At 41.1% G+C, this 12,079-nt stretch overlaps 1 protein-coding gene across 2 annotated transcripts in view; it reads left to right on the top strand.

The window, feature by feature from the left end:
• Positions 1–341: 341 nt before the first annotated feature.
• COLEC11 (collectin subfamily member 11) overlaps positions 342–12,079 on the top strand; it is a 34,487-nt gene continuing 22,749 nt past the window's right edge. Inside the window, exon 1 of one of the 2 annotated variants that reach the window (XM_042895227.1) lies at positions 342–652. The gene's annotated coding sequence lies outside the window, so the exon portion shown is untranslated. The remainder of the gene's footprint in view (positions 653–12,079) is intronic. The other variant, XM_042895228.1, reaches the window with a different exon arrangement.

Here is a 12,079-nt window from a genome sequence, read left to right as displayed (position 1 = left end):
AATACCAAGTGATATCAAGAGGTTTTCTTAAAAAAACAATGTGGGTAACAATGTTAATGTTGTGGAGTGTTGAGTGGGCTCTGGAAGTTTCATGTTTTTTACTCAACAAGTCAAGGATGCTACATCCAACTGCAAAAATAGGGAGAGTGTCAGTAAGGAAAATATGTTAATTATCCACATAACATGATCATATTCAGTGCTGCACACTGTGTGTTTTTACTATCAGTTGTTAGGAATTAAGCAAAGGAGGGAAAGTACTGTAAAAGCACAGTGTGCATGCATAACTTAGAGCTGAATAGATCTAAATGGTTAAAAAGGGGTTCTCTGCTAGAGAGGAGGAGGGGAGAGTAAGAGTGCATTCCCAAAAAAGTACATTCCCAAAATAAAAAGCTTACATCATGGACCTCTTCAGCTTTCCCACACTTCTTTCCTAATTATTGTCCTGCAGGACAGCTGATCTATTTCAAACAGGAAGCTGTTTACAGATAACACTTGCAACTGTGTTGTCTGATTTGTTGAACTGTCGAAAAGCAAAAGACAACCTCTTTCAAATTAAAAACTGTCAGACTTCTGTAAACAGCAGCAATGAGGTTCATCTGTGCAGTGTCCCTGCAGGCACAGAGTGTTCTGCAGTTTTCTCAGCAACCATAAGGTAAGTGACTTTTATACTTTCATTCTTTAGAAGAACGTAAAGGAAAAAAAGGATGTTTGTTGGCTGGCTGTCTTGTAAGCAGCAAAACATGACTGGCAATGGCCACACAACAGGGAAAGGTAAGGGAAATATCTGCTAGAACAGAGCAAGCTGTTAATGTTGGACCTTTCTGTTCAGAAGTACCCATGTGGGTTAGAGCACAGAATTCCTAATCAGTGTTTCTATTGAAAATGTAAAAATGCCATTGCAAGAGTTAATTCCTTTCTTTGAGTAACAAAGGATGAAGCGGTATATTTTAATTTTTATGTGACTGAAACTTATTGCAGTTTATTAAGGGGCTGTTATCATTTTCTGTAACAGATAATCGATATCTCAGTTTAACTTTTGGAAATACTCAGTGCTTTTCTCCTTCCTTGTAGCTGTACTTCCCAGCAGCTGGTTATTTTCCACTTTAAAAAGTAAATTTTTAATACATCTGCGAGGCAGGGAATGAAGACTGACATTGCTGAAATGAAGCAGATGACAGTGGATTCAGTAAGGGCTACACCACTGTAATCAAGAGTTAATACAGTTAAAACCAGATCAAGTTGGTAGCAGTAGTGTAAAAGAATCCTAAATAAAAATTAGAATGTGCAAAGGTGTAAAATTTTGGTCTAAACAAGCTTGACCGTGAGAGTAAGCAGTAGTTTAGTAAACAGAGGGCCATATTCATGCTTTTGAGTCATGTGCAAATTGGCATAAGGAGACAGAATATGTAACTGAAAGTCATAGTTAAAATGGCATTTTAAATATGGCGTAGCCCTGCAGCCAGCAGGGAATTGCACAGTGTAGTTTACAGATTGTACGTCATTTTGAGAGCTGTTTTTCTGATTACTTTTGAGTGATTTTACACTATTTCAAAAGCTCCATTTAGTCAGCTTAAGGGCTGCCCAAAACTTGAGCTAGAATCATTTTGAAGTGGAAAGGCTTTTGATGAAGCAGTTTTTTGAAGAGGAGTGTCAATTTTACAGAGTAGTTTAGTCCTTTTGTCAAAGTATTTTGGCTGAAAACCAGAAGAGTTTAGCCAAAAATATACTCACAGTGTCTCCTGGGAGCTGTAGTGCTTTGCATTGCTTTTCACTACTGGCTGGCCTTTATGGTTGAACCACACTTCCCTTAGGCCCCGTGCACAAGGACTTGCTGCTGTGATGTGGCTTGGTGCAAGGAGCACTGTGCTGTATTTTCTCAGATGCACTGTTGTGGAAGGGACACAGGCTGGGCTCATAGGGAATTAAAAGCAGGAGAAGCCGCCCCATATACTAGTAATGGCTAGCTTAAAATTTGAATGCTTGATTGTAGCTGTGTGTGAGTTTCATAGCACCCTATTTGCTGTGGACCTTGCAAGTGTGACCCTGTAAGAGGGTTAGATGTGTCAGTAAAAGGCTTAAAAATCTTCTGTTGTTTTTAGCCATGCAAAAACCCATACAAGGGAGAGAACATTTATAAGTATTTCCAAGACTTTGCCAATTTTTGCACTAAAAATATTGCACTTTACGTACTTGGAGCTGAACACTGCAATTACAAGGTATGACTGGATTTTGTAAGGTAGGTAAACTGTTTTAAAAAAAAAAAAAGGAAAACAATGGGAATCTTATGTGTTAGAAATTATTGGTCTTGTCTCTTCCATCTAGATGCCACTTCTAGCAATTCGTGGTCTTGGTGATTTGCCTTTAGGAGCATTATATGTCTGTGGGCCTGCAGCTGCTTGAGTTCTTCGTTGCTGGCCCAGTCTCTTGTTTGGAGAAGGTTAGAGAGGATTTGCTTCATTAGTAGCATTGCCAGTGTTGACTTGATGAGGTCTCATCTGGGAATTTTGGAGTGAAGAAGAGGAAAAACAGATGAAGAGTAGAAAGAACATCTGCTTCAACTCTGCCTGTTTTTGGGTGGGGACCATTAGGAATGAGGTTGTGTCCATGGTTGTGTTTAGCTTCTAGGTGCCCATCTTTCTTTGCCTGCTTTTAAGGATGGATGTGAGCAAGTGTCAGGTTGCTTCAGGAGAGCTTTAAGTTGGACCTTAGTTTTTTTCCATAAAAAGTGTGATCAAACACTGCAAGGGGCTGTCCAGGGCAGTGGTGGAGTCCCCATCCTTGGAGACATGTGAGTTGTGTAGATGCGGCACTAAGGGATGTAGCTGAGGGACAGGACTTGGGTAGGTTGGACTGATGGTTGAACTTGGTGATTTTGAAAGCTTTTCCAAGGAAGATGATTCTACAATTCTGTGACTCGGTGTTGTTAGTATGATACGGTAATTGTGGAATGAGCACAGATAATAAGAAATCATCCAGATAGCTCTCTCAGATTTTCAGGTTGATTTTTTTCAGTGACTTTTCAGGCTTAGTTGTGGATTCCTTCAAATTCTCCTGTGATGGGACTGGGGTATTTAGCAGATGCTGAAACTTGCTCATAAAAGTTGTGCATATAAGTGTCCTTGGCAGACCCCTTAGAGGTCTAAGAGACCTCAATTCACAAGTTGATTTCATCTCCATCTGATGTGAATGCTGGGATCATTTTGGTAGCATCCAAATGGCAAAGGCTGATCAACAAAGCATGCCTGAAGTAGTACTTGTCTCTCTACATGATGCTTTCTTTTACAAGACAAGAGTTCATAAATCATTCATTTCTAAGGACATTTTAATATATGTAAGACTTTGTCATCAGAGAAGGATTTATATGATATCACCTCTTGCTTGGGATTCAAAACAAGGGTCTTCATTATATATACCTAAAATAAATGTGTTAAATAATGTATGTATGAAATAACTGGCAATATTGGATGGCATGGTAGTTAGGACTAGTCAAAATAAATCGTGGGACAAGAATGTAATAAAGGCCTAGCATAGGAAGCAAAAAAAAGTCTGATTACATAGAAGAAGAATGTCTCTCACTGAGGTCTGTCATCAGAAGGATATTAACAAGAAAGTGGGTTCCCTGATAGCTGACTGGTTAGTGGAATTTTGGGCAAAAAGTGTTATGGAAACATACTGGGAGCAAGAGAGATGTTGAACAAGAGAAGGGCTGTGCATCTGTGCTCTCAGCAGTATCCACAGATGCATTTGCAACATTTCTGTGGAGTTGTGCAATGAACTCAATTCAAAACCAATTGAGAGAAAGTGAGATGGCACATTTAAAATTATTGCTGTTTTTATTATCAAGGGCAGTCTTCAAAAGGACGAGGCAGATATCTTCACAGAGTATTCCCAGATATCTTTTTTATTGATATATAGTGGAGAGGAACCTGATTTAAGTAAGTCTTTGTGACGTTCTTAGGTAGAATGTGCTGATTTTCACCAGCTTCCAAATATCTTTGAGTCATGAGTATGTGTCTCCAGAATTATTCAGATTGGACTATTTACATTTAAAATGTGAGAGACAAATGTGGAGATAACCATATTATCTTCACAAGCTTTGGAAAGATAAATAAATGAGTTATATTCCTGAAGTGCTCTGAATAAAATTGATTTTCATGTGTGATTTCAAGCAGACAGTGTCCACTGCTACTTCTGCAGTGCAATGAGTGCAATGGGATCTTAGACAACACTCAACGGTGTACTATAAATGTTAGGGAGGTTTTACTGTTCATTTGAAAACCTTTCACCTGAAAAGAGAACAGTCGGGCATTCCATTCTTTGCAAATCCCGAGTATAGTTTCTGGATGTCATGTGTCAAGCTTGTGCAAGGATCATCATGATGCAGTGAGTATGAATGTTACTGTCTCAGCTCTAAAGGCACATGTCCATGCTGGCCTGTCAAGTGAATTTGTTGGCACTTGATTCTAGGGTCAGAAGCTTTCTTATCGAGTCTGGTAATAATTTTCTTTACTCTGTCTTCTAAGCAACCCTCTTTAAACGCATTTGTCCATCTAGACTGAGTTTACTTGCATCAAGTTGTTCCTTGATTTTAGGGATGATGATGCTAAATGTCACCATTGCAGCACTGGATACATGGATATAATATGTTCAGAGTTGATCCTTTGGCAGCACTGAATAATTTTGTGGCAAGTCTTTTTGTTGTTCTTGTTTTTCATCCTTCTGTTGCTTGTGTCAGCTGGCAGATGTTGGGATTTCAGCCAGGACAAGGTTAGCACTGCCTTTAATACCTCCTCTGAAGTCTTTTCTTTTGCTGGTAGCTGCATAATCAGAGCTCTGGCATTAGCTTCTGCTGTTGTAAATGTTCTATAAATGCTGAACACATACAAAAAAGAGGTGTCTGCAGGTCCAAGTGATCATAGCTGATGTGCACTTTTCTAATGTGTGCACGAATGGCCTCTGGTCATATTCTGGCTGTGTGAGGTGCATCTATGGCTATTGTTAGAGAATTTGCTGAGCTCAAAAGCAGGTAGAAATGCCAGTAGTTATCACTTACTTAAAATGAGTTGTTATATTCCTCCCTAGAAACATACTTATTAATAGAGAGGAATCTCTCAGGGTGGTTGGTTAGATGAAAGGAATTTAATAAAAAATCCCCAAAGGGAGTTGTCATTCTAAGGAATCTCTTGGCAGAAGAAGCATCCTGGAATGTGGGTAAGGGAAGTAACACCTTCAGTTTAAATGGCTTTGTTTGCAATTCTTTTATACGCATCCTATCTATATCTTTCTGAATTCACATTTCTTTTTCAGAATGAGACCAAATTGTCAAAACACCTCTGGCCTGAATGCAATCACTTGTATTTTCATTCTTTAAATCTTTGTGTGTGACAGAGGACTCGAAGTGCAATTGCTGTGGTATAATCGCTGCACTGGGAGTTGTTTACCACTGAATATCTTCTTTCAGCTGGCTTCCATTTGATATGTCTTCTAAGCAGGATCATATCTGTTGGCAAAGATGTAGACTGATTGGCCAAAGTCTACTGTAGCATCCTAGTGTAAGAATACTTCTATCTTCTGAGGACTTCATTAATGTGTAGTCATCTGTAGGGACAGCATTATTTAGCATATGCTTTTATGAGGACACATCAGATTTGCACATTTTTTTCCCCATATTTTTTGCTTCTACAATTATTTCTAAGTACAAATCACTTATTTTTCTTAATCTGGGGAGCTGTTTTTGTAGGGTTTCCTTTCCTTTGTTTTCTTTCCTGCATCTGCACATAGAAAAATGTTTCAGACCTCTTAAGAGTGAAAATCTATTCAACAACACTATTGTTATTAAGTTTATCCTTTTCTGCTTACTTATCCAGTGAAGACATTTGGCTGTATTCCCTGTGAGGCTTGCTTTTTCCCCATGATGCTTTTTCTCCAATGTAGAGACTTGGCCATTTTACTGAAGGTGTTTTTAGTCCTTGTATCACCAGTATAATTTATTTCCCACCTTTGCCAGGCATCTGGGATTATGAAATCCCAGCTGATAATGAAAGTATCAGCATAGGTTCACATGTCAAATGTTATTTGATTCCTGCAGGTTCTCAGTTTGAGAATAAAAACAATATTTTGTTGAAATTGCGTTGATGCTGCTGCCCCAGTTCAAATGCAAGATTTTGTACTATGGTGATTTGTTACATTGAGGATATCATTCCAAGAAGCATGTCCTTGTCATTTGAGGATAATATTCTTGGATCGTTTCCATGACTCTGGCTTGAATGCTACTGCAAAATGTCTCATCTTGCTGTATCTCAAATGCTCCGTATCTTTTGCTGGATATTATTTTCCACTGCAGCCTGGTATTTTGCCATATCTTAAATCCCAATCTTTAATTATGCACTCACTCTTTTTTTTTTCCTCACATTTTTGTGAATTTAGTCCCGTTATTTCTTTCACTTATGTGTCTTTTTGTTTTCTGTATGCCTCTGGCATGTGAGGGGACAGTTTTATAACACACTGAAGGCTATCTTGGCTCCTGCAGAGGGCTGGCAGCATTTTTTTGCAGGAATGGATGGCCATTTTTTCCTCTCCAGGAGCCAAGCAACTAAATCAACTGAAAAATAACACTGCAAAAAGATGAATGGTTTTCTGCTGGCTTAGCTACCCATGCTAGCTCAGTATGGGATCAGATTGCGATTGGTGACAGCATGAAGAAGGAGAGGGTGATGTGTACCTGCAGCAGGGGAGTCAGGCTGCTGTTAGCCCTCATATAGATAGACTTAGCCAGTAGTGATGTGGGGGCTTCCCTCACCCAGCTTCACGTACCTACAATGCTGGGAGATGAATGCATGCCTCTAGAGAGCCAATTATCCAATCTGTTTTAGGGTGAAATTAATTGTCACAGAAAGGTGCTTTTCCCCGACTTGATTATACAGGGAGCTCAGGATGATTTTTCTCAGACTCAGAAACTCAGCCAGAATGACTGAATCCCACCCAAGGGCCTGCCTGTAACTTCTGCTAGGTTGAGGTCTGGTGGCAAAATGATCCTGATAAATAGGCATCCCTTAATGCCAGCTGAGTTCTATCTCCTCGCTCACTTTTCTGAGGTGCTGTACATGCTGTGTTCAGAAAGATTGAGCAGCAGTCAAGTAGCTTTCTTTTGTTCCTAGAACCTCATCTAAATTCAGCTGATGCAATATCAAATACATGAGAAAATGGAGGCAAAAGCTATTTTCCCCTGCTGTGTTCTTTCTTCTCAGTGAGGAGTGAGGGGTAGGATGCTGGAGCAACTGAAACTGAACTTTCTCATGTTCACGTGTGCTCTAGGGTGGTGCCTTCTGTTTTATCCTGAGTTAACAGAAGTCAATTTTGATAAGTAAGAGAAAGCACTCATTTTTCTTTTTCTTGTTCTCCCCCGTAAAATATTGCTAGGCTTGATTTGGCTTCTTCACCATGCTTCTTCCCTTGTTTCTCATCTTTTAATCTGTTGTGCCTGAGTTTATGCTACTTTCATATATAGCATCCATCTCCTGGGGGCAGTTCCTCTCCTGAGGAACTGTGGGCTCCCATCTTTTTCACTTAAGACTGTTCCAGAACTGGTATTTCTCATTTTTGGATCAATACGTGAGTGGTATTTCTGTTGTGGAGAAAGCACTCACTAGTGTGGATGTGTTGGGATGATGGAGGTGTTTATCTGCCTGATCTCTGCACCTCAGAGTTTATCTGGGGAACTGGGACCATGCTCCCCAGATTAAGTTTGCCTTGCGCATCTCTTCGGTGCCCTCAAGAAGACAACTGTCAGGCCCTCCTGGAAAACTTTGTCTGGAGGCCAAGAATATGTTGGAAAGCATAAGTTGATTGAATAGGCACTAAATGCTCAGATACTGCACAAATATGCCAACTTGTTCAGCCAGTCCTAAGCTTATGTGGATGCGGAGAGTTAAAAAGTAGTGCCCTAAAGCTTCAGAAATAAGATGAAAAATGCATATGTCAACAATATGTATTCATTTATGTACAGAAATGTTTCCCACAGCATTCTCCAGATATTCACTGATTCTTGGTGACTCTGGTGTTTTACAGAAATGTGTGGGGCATAGCATCAAGACCGAGTTGAGACAGTTTAGATATGAGTTTTAAAAGTACTGACAACTGTATTTCAGAGAATTGCAGAATGAGAGGTGTTGAAAGGGACCTCTGAAGATCATTGGGTCCAGCCCCATGCTAAAGAAGATTCGCTATAGCAGGTTGCACAGGAAAATGTCCAGATGTGTCTTGAATATCTCCAGGGAAGGAGACTCCACCACCTGAGTAGTCTGTTCTAGTGCTCTGTAACCGTCAAATAAGTTTTTCCTCATGTGAACTTCATATTTTGGGTTTGGGGGCTGTTAGATCAAATTTTCAGTGTTTCTGACGTTTTTTTAAATATGGCACCAAAAATCACAAACTCTTTCTGCAAATTACAGCTGCAAACAAGGCTATGGCAGAGAGATTGTCATTTAACAGAGGCTTTTATTTCTCTTTTTTTTTTTTTTTTTTTTTTTTTGACAAATACAAAGCTAAGATTCTCCCTGAATGTTGTTCTGCCATCTAAAAACACCACATGGAGACATTGTGAGACATCTGGAACTCAGTGCAAGCAATCATGAGGGTCCCATCTCCCTCTGGCTGTACATTATGATGGAGTACTTGTTTCTTTCTATACTCAGTCTTTCTCACACCGTTGCTGAAGCCCCGATTATATATGTTCAGCACAGATGACGGTACGTTAATTCTGACTTAAACTCACTTCTGCAGAACTGCATCAGGAAGAAATTTCTCTCACAATTTTTAAAAACATTATTCTCAATGAAAAGCAAAGCAACTATTCCTACCTGCGACAAGGGCACCTACATGGTACAGCCAGAGCTAATAGTCCCTCATACCTCACAAACATGGGCTGAGGAAATTGCTCTATTGAGCCAGAATTAAATGCACTTTGGGGAGTAACCAATGACTTCCCATCAGCTAGGCTTTTAGTTAACGTTAGCTTCTCATCAGCTCAGACTCGCTCTTTTGTCCTCTGCGGCAAACCTCACTGTTCTTCAGCATCATCAGGACCTGAAATGCATTATATTGCTGCTTTATGCCTCTCCACGAGCCATAGATTTCACAGAGACTTTGTAACCACAGCAGTTTCAATCCCTGTTTTTAGAATTCCAACAGCATTAACATTTGGGTATTCTTTTTTTCTCTTTCAAGCTTGTTGCTTTAACCTTTAAATCAACATTTCTGCAACATTGCAGTGCTTTAAAATGAAATGCTAAAATGATCACCTAATGTTTCAACAGCCTTATCATTGATTCTGATTTTATATTTTGCCTAAGTTGAGAACTCTTGATTACCCAAGGTAATGCATGGGAGAGCTAGGAGGACAAATGAGAGAACTCTTAGAGAAGGTAAAAATAGAGCAACACAAGGTGTAGGTTAGGGTTATCAGCAGTGCTGTAATGGGGAAAGGGAAGGTCAGTGGCACAGGTTTCATCTCCAATATGAAAGACTTCCCTTCCAGGGAATTATCCATAGCCTCTGGGCACTGATTATCCCAGAAACTTATCCCTAGGCTGTGCTGGCTCCTGGTACCATCCTTCTAACTGTATTCTGGCTTTTATCTCTTCAAAGTGTTTGAAACAGTGTGAGGTCTGTGTTGTAGCCTGGCATTTCAATGACATCACTGTGGGTACAAATTGCATCCATTGGGATGTGGCTTGGAGCCTGTTTAGGCATTTGAGGATACACAAGCTGCCAGGTAACACTTTCCAGGACTGGGATGCAGGTAGTGAGGACTTGAGGAGTCAGGGAAGTGAAAACTCTGTAAAGGTACTGATGTGTCTGTAGTGCTGACTCAAACCTGCTTGGAGAAATCATCCCCCAAATGTGCTGTACTGCTTCCAGCTGTGGGATGCCTCTGCAGATCTGTCACCCATCTTGTTGCTTTTAGGTCCAAAAGAACCACTAAGCCTTCGGCCCTTGTAGAGCAGCTGCTGGCACTTGCAGGGGCCCTGTATTTGAACTATTAGCTGGCTGGAAGTGAGCTCCATGCTTTCCACCCGCAGCAGGGTAGTTCAAGAGTGCCTGGTGCCAGCTGGCCTGGCTGTCCCAAGCTGTTGCCAGCCAGCCTGGGGCATGTTCTGCCCCTGGACTTCCCAGTGACTTCACTGGGGGTTGTCACTAGAAATCTGGGTTCACAAAACTCATCTCTCAGCTGCCCAGGCAGACTCCCTAGAGCCAACAGAGCTCATCAGTTGTTTTGAAATTATTATGCTTAGAGATGTTTTTCTTTTTCTTTTTTTTTTTTTTTTTTTTTTAAGGGAAAACCATGCAAATTTTTTCTCTTCCTTCTCCTTTCATTTATTTCAAAGCTTTCAACCTGCTGTGGTGTACTGGCCATCGTAGGTTTGTTTCATAGAGAGCACAGAAGCACTTCTGCAAGTGATAGTGATCTGAAAGTGATATCCACAGTGTTTCTGGTTTGGTTTCTTCGATTCGTTTATCTGCAGCCTCTTCAGAGATTTCCTCTGTTCTGGCTCTTCTCAGTCTGAGGTGATTTCCCAAGCATTCACAAGAGGCCTGGGTATTGTGACCTGCCTGAAACTGAAGAGTTCTGCTCTCTGCTGTGATTCCCCTAAGGTCGTGGTGTGACAGCCCAATTTCTGTGCCAGGCGAGCTGTCAAGAGCAGAGCCAACAAGCAGCCCTGACAGAGCCTGTCCTATGCCTGAGCTGCGTGGGAGTTTGTAAAGGTAGATGAATATTTAACATATCCCCAGACTTTGATCTTCCAGTTGTAGTCTAGATATGTCAAAAGCCCCATAAAATGAAACTGGCAGAGGTAGTGCTGCCTTTATATTCACTAATGCAGAGACTGCAGCACCTTCCTCATTTCAATTCCTTCTGTCTCGGGCTTTTCAATTCATCACTGAGAGTCTTTATCACTAGGATGCTGGATGCTCATGCTGAAACTGCCTGGATCTGCAGGCTTTGCACTGAGTATCTGAACCACTTGGTTTACATGCCTTTCTCTGATCTTCTGGACACACTGGGGGTGCATGAAAAAGATCATGGCCAGCAGTTGGAGGGAGGTGGTCCTCCCCTTTTATTCTGCCCTGGTGAGGCCATGTTTAGAATACTTTGTCCAGTGCTGGGCTCCCCATTTCAAAAGACTCCTAGAAGGAGTCTAGCAGAGGGCCACAATAAATAAAGGGCCTGGAGCATCTCCCATATGAGAAAGGCTGAGTAACCTGGGTCAGTTCAGCTTCGGGAAAAGAAGACTAAGAGGGGATCTGATAAATGTTGATAAATATCTAAGGGGAGGTGGGAGTCAGTTGGATGAGGCCAGGCTCTTCTTGGTGATGTGTTGTGATAGGACAAGGAGCAATGACCTAAGACTTAAACATAGGAAGTTCCATACTAACATGTGGAAGAACCTCTTTGCAGTGATGCAGCATTGAAGCAGGTTGGCCAGAGAGGTTGTAAAAGTCTTCTTCTATGGGGATATTCAAGACCCATACGGATGCCTACCTGTGTGACCTATTGTAGGGAAATTGCTTTAGGAGGGGGGTGTGGGTTCAGGCAGGATCCATTTTTTCTCTTTCTGCAGTTACCACCCACGATGGTCCATCACCTCTCACTGATGCTGTTGCTGATAGTTAAAACACCTATGTTTAGGTGCTGGAAGGAGATTTCCAGGCACAAGCCTCTGCCATATCCTTCTGCCCCATGCCTGTCAGTGTTGAAGAGGTGTTCGGACAATGCCCTCAATAATATGCTTTAACTTTTAATTAGTCCTGGTGTGGTCAGGCAATTGAAATCAGTAATCTCTGAAGATTCTTTCCAACTGAATTGCGTTGCCTCACCTCACTATGTTTTATTGCTCCCTATTTCACTTGCTGTCTGTTGTGACTTGGACCATGGACTTGTCATAAAAAGCAAGGCCATCCACTGTGGATAGTAAGAGCTCCTCTGGGATGCCAAGTTCATCAGGATGTAGTGCCTTCTACCCCGTGGCTAAAAATTTCCTCTAGGGAAATGTGGTTGGATTCCAGCTTTATGTATGTG

Source organism: Lagopus leucura, unplaced genomic scaffold (assembly GCF_019238085.1).
Source record: "Lagopus leucura isolate 7727_CA_CO unplaced genomic scaffold, USGS_WTPT01 Super-Scaffold_73, whole genome shotgun sequence".
Taxonomy (NCBI): domain Eukaryota; kingdom Metazoa; phylum Chordata; class Aves; order Galliformes; family Phasianidae; genus Lagopus; species Lagopus leucura.
Note: the sequence above shows the minus strand (reverse complement) of the source record. Positions and strands in the feature narration are given on the sequence as shown.